Source organism: Aythya fuligula, chromosome 3 (genome assembly GCF_009819795.1).
Source record: "Aythya fuligula isolate bAytFul2 chromosome 3, bAytFul2.pri, whole genome shotgun sequence".
NCBI lineage: Eukaryota > Metazoa > Chordata > Aves > Anseriformes > Anatidae > Aythya > Aythya fuligula.
This window is the reverse complement of record NC_045561.1, coordinates 55,936,932-55,958,451: the sequence shown is the minus strand read 5'-3', so window position 1 is coordinate 55,958,451 and position 21,520 is coordinate 55,936,932. Positions and strand designations below refer to the sequence as shown.

Sequence of the window (21,520 nt, the reverse complement as noted above, 5' to 3'; positions counted from 1 at the left end):
CAGTGAATTGCTATTTAATATATTCCAAGGTAAAGTGATGCCTGGGTAATTAGGCTCCAAATTGGGCTACAACAAACTGATAATGACAGGAGTAGGTAAATCTCCAACACCTGTCCATTTATATGGAAGGTTTTTTGGCAATTTGTCAAAAAGACCTAAAGGTCTTATAAGGGTGTCACTGCTGATGAGCTGGGAGAGAGACTTCTTTTTTGCCATAAGTTCTTGTAGGAAAAAAGCAATGGTGTTCCTTCCCCACAGACAGCAGGACACAAATAAAGCCCAGTCAGTGGCCTGTTCACCAAGCTCAGAAATGTATCGCACATCCATTCCCTGCACCCCAATGTACAACCCAGCGCTGGCCAGCAACTCTTTCACCAAGTGACACGGGTTCACAGCTAGAGATGGGAGAAAGGTTGCAATGAAAGAGCAAATGTCCTCATAACCACAGTGTCCCGGCCTGTCCCCTCTGCTCTTCTGGATGAGTACTCTCTCTTGGGATCAGCCCCCAACCTTCAACATCCCCAAGCTCTTTTTTGGAGGCTGCCCATGCAACTGACACACGCTCCACTGCCCTTGTGATGATCTGTGAAATGATGAGCAAGAGAGACTATTCCTGCACAATCTGGCCCAAACCGTAGCTCTAAATGTATCTTCCAATTCTACTCACATATTTATAGGCTCCCACGCAGGGAGATTATTCTTTAAAAAATATTACAGGAAAATGCTGCAAGTGATCGTCATTAAAAAAAATCCATCAAAATTTCATTAAAAATTAACAAAAAGAAAGCATTAGTGTTGTCTTACTAACTGGGGGGGAGGTCTCATATTATTAAATTGAGAAGGGCAGCAATGGAAGGTCCTTTTAGATTGGTGTTTCCATTCTTTCCTCTTTTGCTTGGTTCAAAAGTCCTGCATAATTAATATCGCAGTACTTAATAAATGCTTATGAACCTACTACCTCTCTGCTCTTTCCGTTTAATTAGGTGATTGACTTCAGGCATACTATAAATTATAATGACAATTTAATTACTTTTTTAATGTGCACACTTAAAAGATTTATAAACAGGAATAGAGCAGTACAGTGCACTGAAAACTAGAAATACCATGAACATGAGCACAGCACAAAGTAATCCAGTCTGAAGCACCTCTCTGAGCACACATCTGAGCACCTATAATGGCTGAGAGCTCTGGTGTCTGCAGTGGCTGGCACAGATACGGACAATTCTCCTCTTCTCACCTGAACACCTGTGCATGCTCCTCTCAACTTTTTCTTCTGGTGAAACCCACTCAGTTTCACGGCAGGAGCCAAAAATAGTTCCAAGGAGAAGTCAGGCAATGGACTTCAGTGTAGCTTAAGTATGATGTTTGCAAAAATGAAAGAACCTTTCCCTTGTTTTAAATAAACCATAAAACTTCATTCTCATTTCATCACACACAGTTGTTAAAATTTGCAGGAGGCTGAAATCTCCCACGATATTTCAGCTGTCACAGACAAATTGATAAAGACCGCAGATTTCATAATGCCATGAGCAGGCCCTTCCTGGTTAGGAGACAGAAATGTGTGTGTGAAAATATTTCGTATCGTCAGCACCACATACTGCAACAATCAGAGTCAGCTCTTCTGATATTGCTGTTACGCGACCTAGGACTCTATTTCCCTGTCACTTCCATGAATGTAATTGGAACTAAATTCACAAAGCTAACAGAACTACACACACAGAAATATGTAACAAATCAAGTATGAACCAGGTCCTATGTTTCACATCAAACTAGTCCTCAGAAAAGTAAAAATAATAAACTAAAAATGAACTTTTAAAATTTTAAATAGTTTAAAGGACTAAGAGAAGAGTTAATGTATCTGAACGTCCAGGCTCTTCCAACCCCGAGTCAGTCATCAAAACCAAAATCACCGCTATTTTCTGCAAGTTACCTGTCCTCACCATAGAAAGACAACAGCACTGGTTTTAAATCCCACTCCGTGTTCTATTGGTGAAAACTTTCTCATATAAAAATGTCATTAAAATTTGGGCTAGAGGAGATGCTTTCCCATCTGGGAGCTGAATCTGGTTTGGTGTGACTATTCCTGTCTGTTAATTTAGCAGTATAAAGTACAACTGTACATTCTTGGCATACTTACTGAGGATGCTGGCATCTCTGTAACCAGAACTGCTTGAAGAGAGAAAAAAAAGCAAAGAGGCTGGGCAATTCACAGCATGCTGTGAACATGATGGGCCATTCACTGTCTTAAACCTCATCTATAAGCAGTGCTAAATAGTCAGAAGTGAAATAAATGTAAAGATATAGCCCAGGCTCAGTGTTATGATAATTGTTTCTGGTTCTCCTTTTTTCATATGGAATAAAAACATCCCAGAGGTTCATCTCATCCACTCCCACAGCTTCCACGTGTGCCTGTACCCCTCGGCTAGTACCACTGGGGCCAGAGAAGGTGCACGTGGAGAAGACCCCACGGTGCTACGCAGTGGAGGAATCACGAGGAGACGCTTTGTCCACGGCTTCCGCTTTCAGAGCAGCAGCGCAGGGCTGAAACAATGGATCTCCTACGGGGCTGGTGTTTCATCCACCCTTGCGTACCGCCGGTGATTGATGGTGGGTCAGGAGGGCAGCAGACTTTGGGTGCACAACCCTTAAATACTTTATCACAGATGGCAAAAGGCCATGCGCTACAATAACACGGCGAATACTTCCTTTCACTGTAGCACAGACAAATTCCTTCCTCTCTGCAGGCTGGATTCGAAGCTTTTGCTTCTCGGCGCAGAGCATGCGCAAGTCCAATACTTGCAAAATACACACGTAAAAAGCTGCACTTTCAGTCGTGAGACTGTTTGCCTGTAAACATTCTCACCGAAATGGGGAGTCAGCCGTGTCCGGGCTGAAAGCATACGCAGTCGTAAACGTCTAACTCTAGGGATTCCCAGCCTCTATAGGACAGTAAAAGAAGACAACTCACTTCTCTTTAAAAACAGAAACTATACAGTAAGAATCAAGAAAATTTGAAAAACTGTGCAAATGATCAAAATTTTTTATGCTGGAAGAGTTTCCTGAATAAAACATACTGCTTTGGTAGAACTGAAAAGTTCCACAAAAATACAGATTTTGTCCCTGGTTTAAATGAAGATTTAGGAAATATATAGCTTCATGAAATAACACGTTACTTCAATACTAATATTTTACCAGTAGCATTGCACTACTTGATGAATTACTCCTTAATGAGACTAAGAGATGAGCTGGAATACTAGCATGCTATCACAATGTTTTTCAGCAAATAAAACTGAAGCAACCTTTAGGGAGTTCTGGACTAAGATGTCTTACTGTGTGAGAAGTCTCAAGGTTTTGTTCCAGCTCAGAGCACAGGTGAAGTATTCCAGAATCTTCTGCAGTTTTAAATTTTCTTCCAGTCAGCTTTTGCTTTCTGTTCCTCCTTCTTTGGTTCTCTCTCTGTTTAACCACCTCAATGTTTTTAAAAGCTCATCTAGCTGCTCTGAAGTTGACAGCATGTCCTAATGCCACAACAAGGATAGAAAGTTGAGGCCTTGGATTTTGTTTCGAAAGGCATGGGCACTCAAGAATCTCCAAAGAAATCTCCAAATTGGCTGTGATGATTTCAGCTCCCTCCTCAGCTGACTGGAGCTCTAGCAACACCGGAAAACCAACTAGCTGCCCACGCACAGGACTGCAGAAGCCAAAATAATGATAACCAATAACGAAATCATTGATTAATGACTACAGCAGCTAGCACTAGATTGTGACTTTTCAGTTTTGGACACTGAAGAGCCTGTTCAAACCAAAGGGGTGAAGCCACTGACTCGGATTTTGGGGCAATGCAAGGCAGGTTGCAAAGCGTCAGGCGACATTGTCACACAAGGATGTGCATCCACGCATCACTTGTGGGCACCCGGCGAAAGAACAAGCGGGTGGTTTCCCTTCCAGAGGTCTTACAGCATATTACGCTACGGCAATGGATTTGCATAATTTCAGTCAAATGATATATTACAAATTTCACCATAGATTTTGAGCTCAAATGCTTTAGAACTGAGCAAAATAAATGGTGCTTATCTTTGGAAAATTGAAAGTCTCAGGCTGGAGGTATCTCAACTTGTTACAGCCCTATCGAGCAGATTACAAGTAGGCCTATCATCTCCAATTCAACAAAGTCCAAAATTCAGATTTAAAATAAAAGTGATGTTAATTAACAACCATACTGCTTACTAAAAAGTTTCTAAGGTAACAAAAGCTTTTGCACCACTCATATTACCCAGAAACCAAAACTGCACATAGGCAACTTGTCCTTTGAGCATTTTCATTCCTTTTTCAGAAGAGTGTGAAGCTAACATTAGCATCAAACTGTGTCATATTTTAAATGCATTTTCCATATGAACTGAAAGATACTTGAGGAGCCACAATGATGTCACAGAGAAAAAGATTTTGAATATAACTTTTCAGCTACACCCACCTTCAGCTTGTGCCCCAGCACTCTGTCTGCTTTTTGTTCATGCAGGTAAGCAGAAACTGGCAGCTGGGGAAATTTATCTGTATTTGTGAATAGACACAAAACAGATAAATGCTGGCAGGCATAAATTCATGTTTTATCAATATATATTCTGGTACTTACTGTCAGAGTAATTTATTCAAAAAAAAGGCTTTCAAAGGCAAACACCAGTTTAAAGAAACAACAAAATCCTTTAAGAGACAAATTCCAGTCCTGACTCATTCCTTGTCACAGCAGATCCAGGATCCCAATGGAGTGCAGCAGAAGGCAAAGCACCCTCACTGGGTTTCTCTCACAAAGCCAAAAGGGAAACCACTGTAATTAAGTGAAGAGCCTCAGAGAGAGTTTCTCCAGGCTGCTGCCTAAAACAGGTCCCCTGCAAGTGGGGCCCCTCGAGCTGGGGTGGGTGACAAGCACGGCATGAGGAAACACAGAGGCTCCACATCCGAGCTGCTCTTGTTTGGGGCAAGCAGAGCTGACAGTTTTGCATGCAGCATCCCGTAATGACAGAGACTATCAAAATTACAACGCACTGGTTTTGCAGCTTGTAGCTGATGGACCTACGAATGCTCAGTTTCACTTCTCACAGTTATTCAAATTATCCAGCCCTCATAGGTCTGCAAACCTGAGTTGCAAGTCTCACACACAAGGGGATTTATTAAAAGCCTGCTGGTGCATTTGACCGTGACAAAAGGCTAAAATAAATAAATAAATTAAAAAGTAATGAAACGCACTAAACATTTCTGAACCCCAGACTATGTTTGGCCTGGATCCAGTGGACATGTTTGTTTTCCACTGACTCCCCTATCATAAATTGCCTTCTCCCAAAAATGTGATCTAAATGCACTGCACACCAGGGGCAGGAAGGCAGTGGAGCACAAGTATCTGTGAGAGTCACTTATTCCATTAGTCAGAAATCAAAAATTAAAAGAAGCTCTTCAAATGATAACAGAATGCAAAACCTCATCACTTCCTTCAACGGGAGGGCACATGAAGACCTTATTCATAAGGTATCGATCAGTCAGAACATGTGCTGGGATAGAAAACTTCTGGAGTCTGTTCAGAGCTCTTAAATAGCACTGTCTGGACTTGGGCAAATGGTTTGAATTTTCTATGCTTTTGCAAAATAGTAATAAAAATGCATACCCACCTCACAATATAGAGGCTTCATCAATGTTTCTAGCTCACTCTCAGCTTCTTAAGTAGACAATCCTGCAAAAGTACAGAATATTATTATTTAGGTTTGATTTCCTTTAAAAAGTTTTAATCATTTCTTCCTCTTGTTTTTTACCAGGTAGGAACAACTGTGGATGCAAAATCAGCATGACTGCCTGGAGGGCAGTCTAAGGCTCCTGCCTCACGCACACATGTACATATATATCACGAGTACCCCACAATACATACCACTGGTCTATGAATAGGTCACTAGAACACAAGCCAAGCAATGCGCATCTAAATTTGAATGCTGAACAAACAAAAACGTGGGTATTTTTAAGATCAAAACTCCTTCCTAAGAATCTCACATGCTCCCTGTCCTGCAGTCCTGGTGCGACATGTCAGAGGCGGCTTTCTGAGGCACGGTGGTGTCTTCTGAATCACTGCCATTACCCGAGAAAACCCCAGGAAGTGGTTTGAATGAGAAGCTGGACCCGACTTGCGTAGGTATCAGCTGATGTCAGAATACACACAGCACAAAGCCGTAACAATAAGGACATTGTGAAACCAGGAATAACCTTCTCTTATCTCCCGCAGTTTGGGAAATCATTTCTAACCCGGTGACTACAGAGGAACAAGTCAAATGGTTAATTATTCACTGCGCGCTTCGTAATTAATCTCTGTTTCAGGCCAAATCCTTGTATGCCCATAATAACATGAAGATCTCCAGTGAGGGAAACAACAGCATGAGCTTTTGGACCTCCTTCTGCAAAGCAATTCGTTTTTCCATAAACAGTTACTATTAAGCAAGGACAAAGCAACAAACCAGACAGCCATCTGTGTAAACCAATTTAAAAGGATGGTGATCTCATAAAATTTTTCAACCTAAAGCTCTCCGTTTAACTTCTGCCACCCCGTTCTGCCTCGGCAAATTCTAGGTTTAAGCTGGTCCTTGGGCTAAGGCCGCATTTCCACTTTAGGCAAGGCCGCTCCTTGAAAGCCAGAGTGACTTCAAACCTGTGAAAAGAGCTTGTCAGTGAAAATACCTCGGCATATATGGAAGCAGGACAACCTAACCAGCAGCCCACACACCACAGAGGGTGTTACCACGATGGTCTGGGCTGCATTTGTCAGCTGAGCTTCCTCGAAGTACGAGGTCAAGTAAGAGCAAAGATTCAGGCCACCGGCTGTAATGCAATTCCTGCTGAAGTGTGTTCTTTCTCATGACCCAGAGAGAAGCCAGCACTGAAGAAGCACTGATTGAGACCATATTAGAAGGGAAGACAATCCTGAAAGCCTTAGAGCAATATTCAGAAATCCACAGATAGTGCAGCCATCCTATACACACCCAGGTTAGCCACAGCATCCACAGAGCCTTCTGCGTCTTTAGACTTGACTCTAATGAAGCTTCATACAAAACATACAAAATAAAGGAGAAAAAAAGAAAAAAGTAAAAGAGTAAAAAAAATAAGTAAAAACCTAGAGTGCAAGTAATGAGCACTCATGGCCTTGTCTTGCACCACATTACTTGCAGGACTGCCCTCTACTGAAGTCAGCTAGAGTGCTACCTCACGGCTGCAAGAAGGGGACATCCATGAAGGTATTTGTAACACTACAGAAGGAAAAACACACACTGGTTTACAAAGGCACACAGAACACAAGCATTTTGGTATAAAAGCAGGTAATTGAAAAAATGTATATTCTTTTCCCATTTCCAAGTTCCAAAACAACACAACAGTATATTGACTTTATTTAAGTGACAGAAGGAAGCGTTTGCTTCTCCAGTATGTAAGGATGACATTTCAATCCATGCAGTGCAGACATGGTGAAAAATACCTCCCACAGCACCAGGGCTTGTTACATTCACTTTTTTTTTCTCGTTAGCATGCAGTTCCAAACACTCATTACTTTACTGCTCCCCTTCTGCAATCCCTGATATTTGTGTGCCTGATAGTTGTGTTTGCTTTAAAATAATAGCTGTGAGGCGAGGTTAGCTGCCCTTTTGACCCACTGTGTAATTGTACATGTGTTTGTGCAGTAATAACCCGTCATACCCATAAAGTGACATTTCTCTAATTGGCATTTGCTGAATGCACAGGCACCCTCTGCAAACACAGTGGCTTTTTTATTGGCAACCTCCCCAACTGCCTCACCCTTCTCAACGTGGAATCTCCCTTCCATCATCAGAGAACAGCCATGGTAATACTATTTATTTCATGTTGTGTGCCAACAAATACTATTCAAGGTTAGCCTTAAAAGACAGAGTAGTATCAACAGCTGCCTTGGGAATTTGCTAGAAAAAAAGGAACAGATCTGACCTTTGACTCTGCGTTCCAGTGCCTTTCTGATACGCTTCAGAACAAAAGTTCAAGCTGTGCCTCGTTTCGGTTTGTCACACCTTGCTGCGTGTGAAACAGAGGACAGAAATTCAGGAGAAGCCAGGCTAGGGCTGCTCTCCCTTGCCTTCGGTCGTGCCATGTCAACTGACGTTGACACATGCGGTAATTTCTTCACTTCCTCCATCCTCGCCTTTTCTCTGTCACTGCTTTGAGTTCCTACCCAGCCACCTCCAACAGTTCTGCTGTTTATTGCCACATTACATAAAAACTCAAAAATGGCTTAGAAAACACTAAAATATCTGCACCGTCTTGGCAAGCAGATAATCCTGGGAGCAAATTCTACTTAAACAACGGAGTGTCCACGTCTCCACGTCTCCAGGGCCTACCAGCCCTGGAGATCTTGTGCCTCATCCAGCAAGGCTGGAAGCAATGCACAATGCTTTGTGGCATACCTCGGACATTCCTTTTCTACCATACAAGCATCTTGTTATCAATTTTTATAGGGAGGGAAAATGGGAAAGGAAATTCCTGGAAAAGATTACAATTGTCAAACAAGCTTTTGATATCTTTCAAACAGCTGAAGCATTAATTTCTTGGCGACGCTGTCAAAAGTCTATGAGGGCTTCCTGGCTGCAGTGGAAGAAATGGTACATTTAGTTCAACTACAAGCTGTACTTTTTAAAAAATCCATATGAAAACAGACTCATTATTCATTTTTCTGTTAATACATGTTTTTGACCTGCAGTTTCAATACTATTTTTGTGAGACCTTGCATTCTCAAGAAAGAACTTCAACTTAAAACTAACACTTTAATAAACTCTTGTTTATATTATGGTCAAACCAGAACAAAATAAAGCTACAAATGACAGTTTTATAGGAAGTCAAGAAAAAGATTCATGTGTCTGAATACTTTAGTTACAGTATGGTAGGCATGATTATTATTTCCTGTAAAGCCCAAGTGTAGCTTTAAAGAACTGGAAAAAGGCAACTGTGGGAGTAGAGCATGGATCTCTCTCAGGTCTCAGAAGAGTAGCTAGTGAGTATATGCCACCATAAAATTTTAATGCAAAACTCCCATCAAGAATTATGGGAATTTTACCCTGGAACAACAGCGAGAAAGGGCCAGGAGAGATCTGTTTGGGTTCTTCAAAATACTACCATGTTGCATTCCTGTAAATGTCTTCCTTTTTGGTGAAAAGTGCCAAAAAATTTCAGGAAGAGGGTTTGCAATGATACAGGCAATAGAATGACCTTTTTAAAAAGTGATCATAGAACCCCAGAAATTAGATCACAAAGGAAATGGACAAAGTTTATTAGATCATCTCATACCCAAATAAGAAAAATCTATGTGGCATATTTTACAGTGTTTTGTCCAGGTCACTTCTGAGTTACTCCAACTCATCAGCTCTTCTGGTTTCCATCAGGAGAACTGGCCTTCAACGTAACGATTTTTTTCCCAGTATTTGAGCTAATACTCCTTTTGCTTGTTTGCACCTTTACACTCCTTTGAGACTGTTATAACCTTTTAGGTGGTCATGCCTATATATCTATATAGACAAACGCTATATCTAATTTAATAGCAATCAAGGTAAAAAACGAAAAACTAAAAAGAGCAACTGATCTTCTGATTCAGCAGCCCTGCTCCCTCAGTAGCCAGCAACAAATTTCCAGTGGAATGAGAAGTTAGATCTTGGTTAAGAATCAAGACTATGAAAAAAACCAACAGTGTCCCCACTGAAAGAAAGGTGCATTTCATTAGCACATGACCTGATCTTTACGGAGAAGACTTTTCATTTTTTAACTTGGTCACTATTATTTCTAACCTGCTAGGTAGCAACTGGCAGTTGTGCTTGAGAAGAAAGGCAAGACAAGTTTCTGGAAAACTCCTGAAAGCTAAACGGCTGGTCTGCAAAGGGACAAAGTCAAGACACTTCGCAAACTCTTCAGCAATCTTGAATTAGTGCCTGTACTGCATTCATGTTATTAGTGACTTGCAGTACCATGTAAGTTCCTCCCATCAACGATATTTTTTAAGTACTCCTGTGCTGACAGGTGTCCTGACTTTATCAAGGCCCCAGAGGATGTCAGTGTGGGGCATTTCTTTCTCTCCACTTTTACACCTCATTTCCAAGCCAACCTGATCTTCCTGCGGAGGGCCAAGATCCGTATGGGGAAGATTTCAACCAGAGCTGGAAGGGAGGGAGCTTCTTCCCTCACCACCCCTTTGGGAACAGGACTTCTTTACCCGCAGTAACCCTGTCCCTAGCCTGCTGCTATCTCAGGCTTCACGTGTGGCTTTGCATCTGAGGAGCGGCGCCTGGTAGGAGTTGTGCAGGCTGCTACCAGATGGGCTGAGTCACTGGCAGCACACAACTTGCGGAGCTCTGTGAGGTCCTGCATGAAAAATGCTCACTTTGTGGCACTAAAGAGAAATACTGCCAAGCGCAAAAATCCATGCAGGAGTTACTGTGTTGTGTATACACGGGAAGCAGAGCAAGAGACCAAGAAAAGACTTCGGCACAGTTCACAGGAGTTGCTGCCTGGCTGCTGAGATGAAGGAGGTGCCTTTCTGCCCGCCACAGCACGCAGACTTCACTTGCAACATCTTCATTCCTTCCTCTTCCCCACATCCAAACCAATGGGTGTATTTCTTCCAAACTAATCATATTCCAGGGCAATATTCACCAAGCTGTTAAGCTACTGACAGCCTGGTCCTGGATCCCAAACAGTCTTAGGAAAGTCACTGGCCACTTGCAGGAGGCAGGACTAAGCAGATGGGCAGAGGTTTCAGGACCAAGGCCCTTGTGGACCAAGTGCATAGGAAACATTGAAGTGTTATCTGAGTCCTTTCATTCCATTTATTCAGGGTTTTGTACAGACCGCATTATAAAAAAAAAAAAAAGGAAAGCTCTTCATTGACCTTATCAATTGGATTTTAAAAAATGAGATGCCACAAAAATGAAATACTATTCATTTCTTTTTTCGCTTTTCCAACTTTTCTTTACACAGTATTTTCCTTGTACAATTTCACTGCACTTCTTTTCTTCTTCTTGGCTCTTTATTACTCTACTCACTACAAACATCAACAATGAGTAACCCCTTATTTTTCCCTGCAGTCAGAATAATGTCTAAATGAGACAATAGCTAACCTGTATTTCCTCCATGACACCTGGAAAATCAAGAAACAAAACCCAAACAAACCAATAAAACTATTCAAGCCCCTCCCCACAGAAGTGGACCAAAACTGGAGTTTCCTCCTATCTAGGAATTGGCCTGAAGATATCAATGGGGCTTTATGGAAACAGAAAGACCATCTTCAGAGACCAAATATTTATGACTATAATAAGACGATTTGACCTAACGCAATGCAAAGACACTATGTTCCCCGAAGCCGTGAAATCACTACCTTGCCTCGTATTTCAGAGCATTTTTACAACTTACAGCCAGCTCACTGCAGCAACATCTCTCAAACGACGATGTTTTTGCTAATGCCTGTGCAGCACCACCTGCTCCGTACAGTCACTCCTCACGCAAAATACTGCTGTCACAAGGGAACTTCCTATTAGCTTTGCATTTCTTCCCATCCCAGGGTGCGCCTTTGCTGTCAAGAGTATTTAGGTACTAAGAGTCCAAAGAACACAAGACGATAAAAATATTGATTCACTGCTGGTGAACCCAAATATCAGACAGCACAGCAGCGGTACAGAGCATGCAGTCATGGATGTTGTTGGCAGGGGAGAAATGAGTTGCACTGCATCTTTTACTTTGGCTGGCGCATTCAAAAAATCCCAGCGTGGAGCCCCTGATATTACCGCATCGGGTTCAGTTGCCATTTTCACTTCCAAAGTAAGGTAATTGAAACCCCATGCCTGTTGGGAATGGGATGCATGCTGAAACCCCAATGCACTTTGCCGGGGGAAAGAGAGGCTTATTATAGAGTTACTGGGAGATCCAGCAGCGGATGTCTGGACTTCCACTGAACCTGTGCTGCTCCCTGCTCATGACACCTAGTTATTTTAACTCCCCAGATGAAATATCTGGTGAGCCATTGTCCAGGGTGACCAACAAGATCTGAAAGGCGGCTACTGAACAGGCGAAGGCTGTTCCGGAAAAACAAGGCTTTTGCCACCGCAGTCATCACTCCTCAATTAAGGCTGTGCAAGCAGAACTCCGTGCCTGCATTTACTCACCTAAGTCAACAGGGTGTGGGCGTGTGGACCTGGGCATCCACCTGGCATGAGCTCACCACCGGGTGATCACCTCAATTGCTGTTTGTCCCTGGCATGACATCCCCGTCCCAGCACACAGGGAGGCACCAACAAACGCTGGCACACGTCCACTTGGACTTCATCCCTCAGCCATGCACGCAGCCCCAGCGCTGAGCACCAGGAACCAACGGGCAACCTGAGAACGCTTTTTCCCAGTAAACTATCACCTGGTCTGAACTAGTCTGAAGGTCTGTGGAGTCTTTCTAGAAACTTGGCGATGCCGAGCTGTTGCACAAACACTGTAAATGAAAGCTACCCCAAAATATCATCATTACTTAACATATAATCCCTGTAAAAGGGGTGGAAAGGAGGTCAATATTTGCCAAAAGATGTTGATGTGTAGCTGGCCGTAATGATTCCTAGAAAGCTGTGGCAAATCATACCCATAGCAATATCAATTGGTTCTCAAGGTTTATGCTTCCTAAGCACAGTACCCCAGGAAAAGTCAACAAATTGCAGTGCAAATGAGTCCAGACTCATCAAGCTTTTTGCACTGAAGCTTTTACAGATTTTGAATTATATAACCAGTTTGTCATGAATCACAAAGTCTTACAGAAGTGACTATAAAAAATATTATATAGAAACAAAGGAAGGGTATACCCATAAATGGCAATTCAATGAAAACCTCTTAATTCCCTCCTCTCTCTTGACTTTCTTTTTAGTCGCTGCTTCTCTTCCTACAACCTCTGTTGGACACAGCTCTTAACCAACACTTGACTAGCCGGAGAGCAGATCGGGAAACTTGATTCAGACCCAGCTCCTATGTTGCATCGGGCATCTGTCTGCAGGGAATGGAAAGGTATGTAGGTACCCTGCATCCCACAGAGCGAAGGCATCCGTGCCACAGCAGCACATACATTGCTCTTGGAGGCAGCTTTACATAAGCACTGTGTCAACAAACGCACAGACTTTGGTTAAGTGGCTCGTACAGGAAGTCTGGTTTCATTCATTAACTGCGACCGCTGGGGTAGTGCACGGGGAGGAGGAGACGGGCAGGCAAGTTAAACGAAGCTCCCCTCTTCCCTCTCAAAGTTTTCAAGTCTCAGCATCCCGCACGAGACGCACCGCGTCGTCACCTGAGTGAAAAACAACGGTGGGCACCGAGACAGACGCGTAAGAGCAGCGCGAGGCTTTGAAACCGCAGGCTCTGCGGAGAGGGCCACCTGCCAACAGGAAGAAGTGGTGAGGAGGAATCCTGATCCGGCCACTATCCTCCCTCAGCCAAACACTGCCGCGCGATAAACAGCAGTAAGGACTTTTTTAACCATCGGTCGCACCGAGAGCATCCACGTCTGTCATTTCGTTCCCCGGTTGCCAGGAGAAGGAGCGGAGAGACTTCTGAGCTAGAGTTCACAAAGAGCTGACCTTGTCCTTCCCATCACAGCCGTACCAAAAGCACTAAGCCCGGAAGAGACTGGAAGAACAGGAGAAAAAGAAGACGAAATGACACGGTGCCCCGCCGCGGGGCTGCCGCAGGGTGCCCGGCACCTCCCGGGGGGACCTCTCCCGGCCACCTGGCGCCGGTCCCGCAGCCCCTTCCCCTCCTCAGACCCCGGGGCGGAGGAGGACACGGGGATGCGGGGCGTCCTGCCGCCCCGGGGGCCGAGCCGTGCCGGGCGCGTCCCCGGCGTCGCGCCCGCGCGCCCCCGGCGGGAGCATCCCCGGCGGCCCCGCACCGCCGCCGCCGTCCCCGCGGCTCCGTCCCTGTCCCGGTCCCTGTCCCGGTCCCGGTCCCGGCCCCGGCCGGCGGCGGTACCTGCGCTGCCCGGGCCTCCCGGAGATCCCCGCTGTCCGCGGCGCCAGGTCACGGCTAAAAGCCCGGCGGCGGCCGCGACTCCCATCAATCATCAGGCACTCGCTGATGGAGTGGATGGTAGGAGACCTACTGATGTAAGCTAGTCACCAGAGAAAATACCCACTGATGACGCATATCCAGGCACAAAAATAGTTACAGGGCCCCCAAAGGGATTATTCAACAGCCTACATTTAGATATTCTTGCAAGAGACCCGCAGTCGATTCGCTGCCATTAGATGGCTGGGGAGCGCTGAAGTTGAAGTCTCCTCGGCAGACGTAACCACAAATAGCTGGTTTAAATCAGCTCCCGCAATTACAAGCTGTTTTGTAAATTTTAACACGGCATTACGGGGATTAAGCCTAAACAGAACCACTGCCTATAAAGCACCGGGCAGCCTCTGTTTTGCCGCTCACCAACTCCTTCCGCGCGCTTTCCAACCCCCTCGGGCTGCCACCCCGCCAGGAGCACAGCGGCATAAACGAATTTGGGAGTGCTCAGCCCCTTGTGCTGCCCCCGAGCCACGCTTGCTTTCAGTGAAGGTGCCCATACAAGCGATGCCTGGCAGCACTCAAGCACGAGCTTCATTCCCAGCTTTGTGAAATACTCCGGGTTTCACTTGCCTCTCTTCTGCTCTAAAAAGATCGGAATAATTCATCTGAATAATTCATCTTTCTTGCATAAATCACAGTCACACACAGGTGAGTTAATGACACACAAAGCCACGCACCTGCCTTGGGCAAGGGCCAGAGAGATGCCCCCCCTCCAGAGACCCCTTCTAGCCTAAGTTATTCCACAGTTCTCTCTAACAGGGTTTCTAGTATCGATATCTCGTTAAAAGCATAATCCTCCAAATTAACCAATCGAGTGCTAATCCCCCAGTAATCCTGCCCCCTTCAAGTTTCAGGATCCTCCACATGCCCTCACAGTAACCAAGCTGACCTCAGATGGGGCTGAGTCTCCTGAACGCCGCCGACAGCACAGCACCGACCGTGCAATCCTGGCACTATTAAAATCCGTATTTTTAAATCGCCTCATGCCAACATCCAAGTCCCTTTCCAGAAGTACTTTTGGTGCTTGGAAGTCTAAAAGTTAATGACTTTCTATTGCATATTTATAAGCTAAATATAGGAAAGTATTTTATGACTCCAATGCCTACTTCATTGACATACTTTTGGAAAGCATTACCTAGCCAAACAAACACTCCAGGATTTACAGTGTTTATCCTGTAAAGCGGGAGGAAGAAATGTCCCAGGCTACTAACTCCCACCTCGCTGTCTTTATCCACGACAACGTTATTAAAAATAACACTGAGCCTTATTTTTAGCCCAACCGCCTTGCAGAGAGCCCTCACGTTTCTCCCACGCAGATGCTCGCTGGCAGCCCACATGGCCCAAGTGCCTGGGGGCTGGGGTCTGAGCCACAGGACCCGCACCCACACGGCGGCTGCCTGCAGCCTGTGGAGAAAAGCAAAGCCACAGCTTGCGGCTCCCTCCCTCCTCCCTGCCCCAAAGGGCTGGGGAGTCCCCAGGTGCTTCTGGCAGCTGCCCCACAGCTGGGCTGTGCCCCAGAGGATACTGTGGGATGGCTCAGCACTCATTGTGTGGACACAGCCCCAACCTCCAAGGAGCTATGTGAACAAGGAACGGTAAACCCCTTTGCTCGTGTACAACAGGCAACCTACTCCCTCTGGAAAGTGGCATTTTTGGCATGGTTTACTTTTTTTTTTTTTTTTCCTCCCCAACAGCTGTCAGTTCTGTCAGTTCCTGTACAGTAGACCTAGCACAAGACTGGTTTGTGCAACTGCCTCTGGAAGCCAACCGAGTTTTCAAAAGCCTGTTTTCCTGCAACACAAAGGCACCCAGCAAACCTCGTGCAGAATAGGTATGAATGTGGGGACGTGACAGACGGGTGGCGAAGATGCTGCCTGGGGGGGTAGAAGGAGATGAGGAACAGTGAGGGTCTGGTAGGAACAGCTCTCAGTGTTCCCAGTGGTGAAAATGCATTGCTTTTCAGGGCAGGGAAACAGAAAAGAAGAAAGGTAAAGGACAGAAGAGGAAGTGTGATGATAACTGAATGTGCCTGACTATATAAGCAAACACAGAGGTTCCCTGGTGTAGCAATGCTGCCTGATGTTTTTTTGAAGTATTTGAAGTAGCAGGCAGACAAATCCTCTTACTGACTCCAGTGCATTCTATTAGGAACACACATTAATGGGGTGTAGGCATATTGTTTATTAAAAATAGAGAGACTACCAGCTTTCCAAGGAGGCAGTAAAACAAAAACCCAAATAAGAAAATTGTTCTTAAAAGGTTTCTACAAATTTTGAAGCAAGGGGCAGTCCTGGAATAGATGTTTGGTTCACTGAGGACAGCACAGCATGGAGCATTTACTCACTGTGGCATACAACATTACACAAACCAGGACACTGATGTCAGAAACATAAAAATAGTTATGCTATTCTCATTTTACCTGCACATCAACCTCTTCGGGCTTTTCCCCTAATGCTAGCATGGGCAAAACAGGTAATATTGATTATAATTGAAAAGTTAAAGTATTATAGAAATAGAGATTTCTGAGGCTACATATAGATATTTTTTTCTGTTTTAAAGTATGAATCTGGTATTTCCTTTGCATGCAAACACCCCCGAAGAAAGCTAAAACAAGTAATAATGGGTAGAGTGGTGGTGGAGGGACGTGAGTTTGTTTGGGATATTTAATATGAAAATCAACATTTCTGTTTTGGAGAAATAGGTATATTTACAATTAAATTTGAAGTTACCACTTTCTATGTAGCCATCTAAGCTGTTTCCATTTGGTAGCACCATTAGCAGTAAATAACAGTTTTTATGCCAAAGTTGCAAAGCACATCAAACCATCAGACTAAGGAAGTTGTTTCCTACACACCTGGAAACCAGATTTCAAAACTAGCACTTGATAGCAACAGCCTTTTCTGAAGCTGCAATAAAAGGATTGGAGGGTTCTTCCTTTCTCCATATTCAGTTGGTCCGTTCAATAACTAGCTCATTCACAGCTGAGTGACCGTAAGCTGAGGAAAACGTACTTTCCTATTCCGAGATATTAACTCAAAATACTCTTGAGATCCATTCTTCACCAAAATTCTTAAAATAAATTTTTAGAATACGGTGATGAAAAATAATACAACTGCAGGAGTCTCAGGAGTCTGCTCACACCGTATCTATGCCACCAGGCTTTAAGGGACCAAATAATGTTAACTGTCAAAACACAATAGGTTTATTCTTGTGTGCAGTTACTAGAGTCACATTTAGGAGTTACCATAAAGCTTTTTATTTCTTGGTGAAAAATGATAATGACTGCAAAAAAACTGTTCTGAAATCACATCTATTTCAGACCGAAGTTTCATTTCAAATCTGCACAAACCAGCTTTGATTGTTCACAGGTGCTGACGATAAAAACCCAATTCTGAGTGGATACTGTTTGTAACTCCATCTGGAATGGGAAACACAGAGACTGGCTTGGGCTACAGAAAGCAGGGGGTGGAGGGGGACAGCAGAGGAATTACCCTCATCCTTCACCATCATGACTCCAGTATCCACTCCGAGGAGCCATGGGGTGCTTCAGACACTATAGGTGACTGCTTCATCCCAGCAGCCCCACCAGCACCCGGCACTTGCAGGAAGGGCAGGGGGAGGTGAGGGGAACATCCCAACCACCACATGAGAAGCCAGGCAAAGCTCGGCTTGTCATAGAATCACAGGGGTTTGGATTGGAAGGGACCTTAAAACCATCTAATTCCAACTCCCTAACTGAAAATCATGAACGGTTTCCTCTAAAAGAGGTTGCTTCTTTTCCTCTTGCAAGATTTTTTCTGATTACTCAATAATTAGGGAAAGAAGACATGGATCAAACCCAGAATTCATTCTTTAAAAAAGTTGAATGTATTAATAAAAACACAATCACCAAATCACAATGCTTTGCCTTTCTTTTAATATATATATATTAAATATATTATATATTATATATTAATATATTAATATTATATTAATATAGTTATATATAATATATTTTTATATATATTTAATATATATTAAATATAATATATATTATATTTAATATATATATATATTAAAAGAAAGGCAAAGCATTGTGATATATATATATATATAAAAACACCACATGATATAAAATCTTCAAGAGACTTTCCAAAGATTTTGCCTCAAATGACGGTGCCTCTCATAAGTCACATCCAAATCCCTTTCTTCCTGGGACTCCCTCCAACCATCAGCGCTCATTGTCACCTTTGGAATATGTTAAACTAAGGAGCAGCATGACCTTGCCTATTTGGCCTAAAAAGAGGGGGATTTCTCTTTGCTCTTATTGGAATGAAATTTTCTGGGTTGCTCACGCTCACGCACTCATAAATTTGACTCTTCCCTCACTGACGTGTCCTTTTGTTAAGAACAGTTCAAAAGTTCAGTTAGCAACAACCCAATTTCTTAGCTTGCCGAGCAGGTCCCTGGGCTAGTTAATCAAGAAATTAGAGGACTACAGTGCATGGCAGTACATAAACCACATTTGATATTATTAGTTGCTGTTAATAAGCTTATACACAAATGCCAACATACACTTATTTATGATTTTAATTATTTATAGCATGAAGAAGCAGCCTATCTGCGAGCAACCGGACTTATCCTCTAAAAGACTTCCTGCTGCAGAGCTGCCAGTCTCTCGGTGCAACTGTGGCCATTCCTAATTAAATAAATAATCTGACCTAGACAACCTCACTGAGTGCCAGCCATGAGCACCGGGGCTGGGTGACAACAAATCACCGCAGGCAGAGTGCCAGTGCTCCTTCATGGAATCCAAAGAGAACGATGATTTCCCTTCAGCAAACGTTTTGCATAACCATTTGCCACAGTTTAATTGATCTTTGCTACAGCACAGTAGTAAAAACCTCTCCATTTCTATGTGTTTTTGGAGAGTACTTCATGTTCTGTTGATTTCCTTCTCTCTGTATTTGGCTGACTTTTTGCATCAGTTGTGCAGCTTTTTGCATAGAATCATCTACCCCTCTTTTTTAATTTAGGGAGAAGTCCTCCTCATTATCTCTTCTTATTGACCCAGACTCATCCTTCAAAGACAGCTTTAAGTCTACGATCATCCCCCACTTTGATTTCCACCATAACCATATCAGCTATACCAGCCAAACTCAAGTTACTTCCTTCTCCACCAATCTTCTCTTATCAGTACACACAAAACCATTCTTTAATGTTTAACATTTACTGTACTATACAGCTATTTAGGCATTTTCATAACCGCGGGGAAAAAAAGTGGAAAATTCCCACTTTGTGCTGAGATATTGATCAATTTTAAAATCCATTGCAAGATCCCACAATCAATGTTATGGAGTGACTTCAGGACCTGACAGCAGCGTAAACATCAGCAAATTTTCATGGGCAATCAGAGGCATCTCAATTACCTGAGCACTGCCTCAGCTATCGAAAGGACAGCCTGACCTACTGGGTGGTCAATATCTTCCTCTGCGCTGATGGTCTTAGAATACCTACGCAGAAACAGGGAAGCTCTTGGGTGCTCTTGTGTAGAAAATTTCTCCTTACATTTATGCACTCCAAATGTGAGAGGTGAGTTGCTCCCCGCCATGCAAAGGAACTCAGAAGCTTTGGGGGCCAGCAGGGGCTGGGGCTGAAGGGGAGCTCCCAGGCTCTGGCCACCTCCGGCTTCAGCCACTTCAGCCACCAGGCTCCCAAAGAGTTGGATGTGCGCTCCTCTCTGCACACAATTCACCTTAAGGTACATGAGCACCCAAGCAACACAGGTATTTCACAGCTCCCAAAACAGCGTTTGACCGCCTACCACCTCTTGGCCAGTTGGGCTGACCCATAAAAGTAGAAGAGCAATGATGGTTGCTGCAGAAAGGAAAGAGAGAGAGCAGCACATGCACTGACCATGCTCTGCGCGTGAGGACGTGGCCTGTGGAGCACGAAGAGCTTTCTCTGGTATGCCCTCGAGCCCGCTCTGCCACAGGGAGGGCTCCAGAAGAAAGAGAGAAGAGTACACGGAGAGAAAGAGCTTTACACTCACAGCGCAGTCAACTTCCCTAAATTTCATCCCTCCTCCTTGTTCCCCAGTTTCCATAAATAACCTAAACAAAGGCAAGAACTGCAGAGGCAGGGAGCCTGAAAAGAGCTGCAGTTCAAAAATACAAAAAGGTGGCAAGGGAATTGAATAAAAAGACACGTTCCTCTTGGAAAAGAACAGTGACATCCTTCAGCCCGGTGGCACATCAGCATGGATGTAGGTCGGTACCTGGAAGCGGGATGTCAGGCCCCGGGAGCTGGTGCAGGAGGCACAGCAGAGGTGCACGGCGAAGGGATGGGAGCTCTTCAGCCTGCCTGAGAGGTCTGCACTGGAGGGAGAATGCCTTGGCCATGCCTGCCCTCACATGTTACAGCCCAGCAAATGGCTCCCGTCACTTCACATGCCTAGTATCAGAAGACACTTGACATTTTCCCTTAAAAGTAAAGGCGCCTTAATGTGAAAAACATCTCTTAATGACTAAGAATAGAGTCAGCAGCGAGCATTTGCACCCAAAGAACTCAGTTCCTCCCACATTAAAGCAACCTCCCGGAAAACTGATTACAAACAAATTAACAAACAACTAGTGTGTCTATCAAAAATAAGTGTTTTGCTGCTGGAAAAGAATTAAAGATTCACAGATCCTGCAAAACACACTGAGGGTTAAATCTGATTCCTCATTGCTGGACTGACGGTTAAGGTGAGGGAAGAGGAAAGAGCTCCTTGTGTCGTGCAGCTGCAGCTGCCTTGCTTGCAGGGCATCTGTGAGAGGAGTGAATTTTCTCTAGCAGCTGAAAAGTAAATTCAGCCACTGGTTGAGAGATTTTGTTTTTCATGAACATCAACCATCACACTTACACTTTGACCTGGCTTTGATTTCAGCTGATTCAGCATTGTGTGACAGCATCCCAAGTCCACATTTCATTTTTTTTGCTTCTGATTTTCAGCACTGATCAAAGTAAGTAACTATTAGCACATCCCTGCTTAACTGCGGTGTGATACAGGAATAGTCCTGCCCACTCCAACAAAGACAGCAAGACTCTGGTCAGTGTCACAAAGTCCGTTTTTACCAACAGACACATTGGGCCTTTCCAGCACTTGCTTTCTCTATGTTAGGATATACTGGTAAGGTAACCAAGTAAGCTCAGGTCCCCACTCTTTTACCAAAAATGCATCCGTCTTTATCGTATGTACTACTGCATACTGCAGAATATTTCAGGCACCGCTGTCCAGCAAGAGCCATTCCCTTTTGTGCAGAAAAAAGCACTCTCAGAAACAACATCTCTCTCCAGCCTTCACATCCACAACCTTCTCCTCCTTTGCAGGAGGACAGCTCGCAGTGCCACCGCTCACAAAACTGCTCCTGTCAGAGAAAGGGTG

At 44.1% G+C, this 21,520-nt stretch overlaps 1 protein-coding gene across 2 annotated transcripts in view; it reads right to left on the bottom strand.

Moving 5' to 3' along the window:
- The window catches only part of HIVEP2 (HIVEP zinc finger 2), a 116,155-nt gene that overhangs the window by 70,074 nt on the left and 24,561 nt on the right, over window positions 1-21,520 (bottom strand). Inside the window, exons 1-2 of one of the 2 annotated variants that reach the window (XM_032184134.1) lie at window positions 14,026-14,051; window positions 5,658-5,719 (exon numbers count right to left, since the gene is read on the bottom strand). The gene's annotated coding sequence lies outside the window, so the exon portion shown is untranslated. Of the gene's footprint in view, window positions 1-5,657; window positions 5,720-14,025; window positions 14,052-21,520 lie in introns of those variants that run through there. The other variant, XM_032184133.1, reaches the window with a different exon arrangement.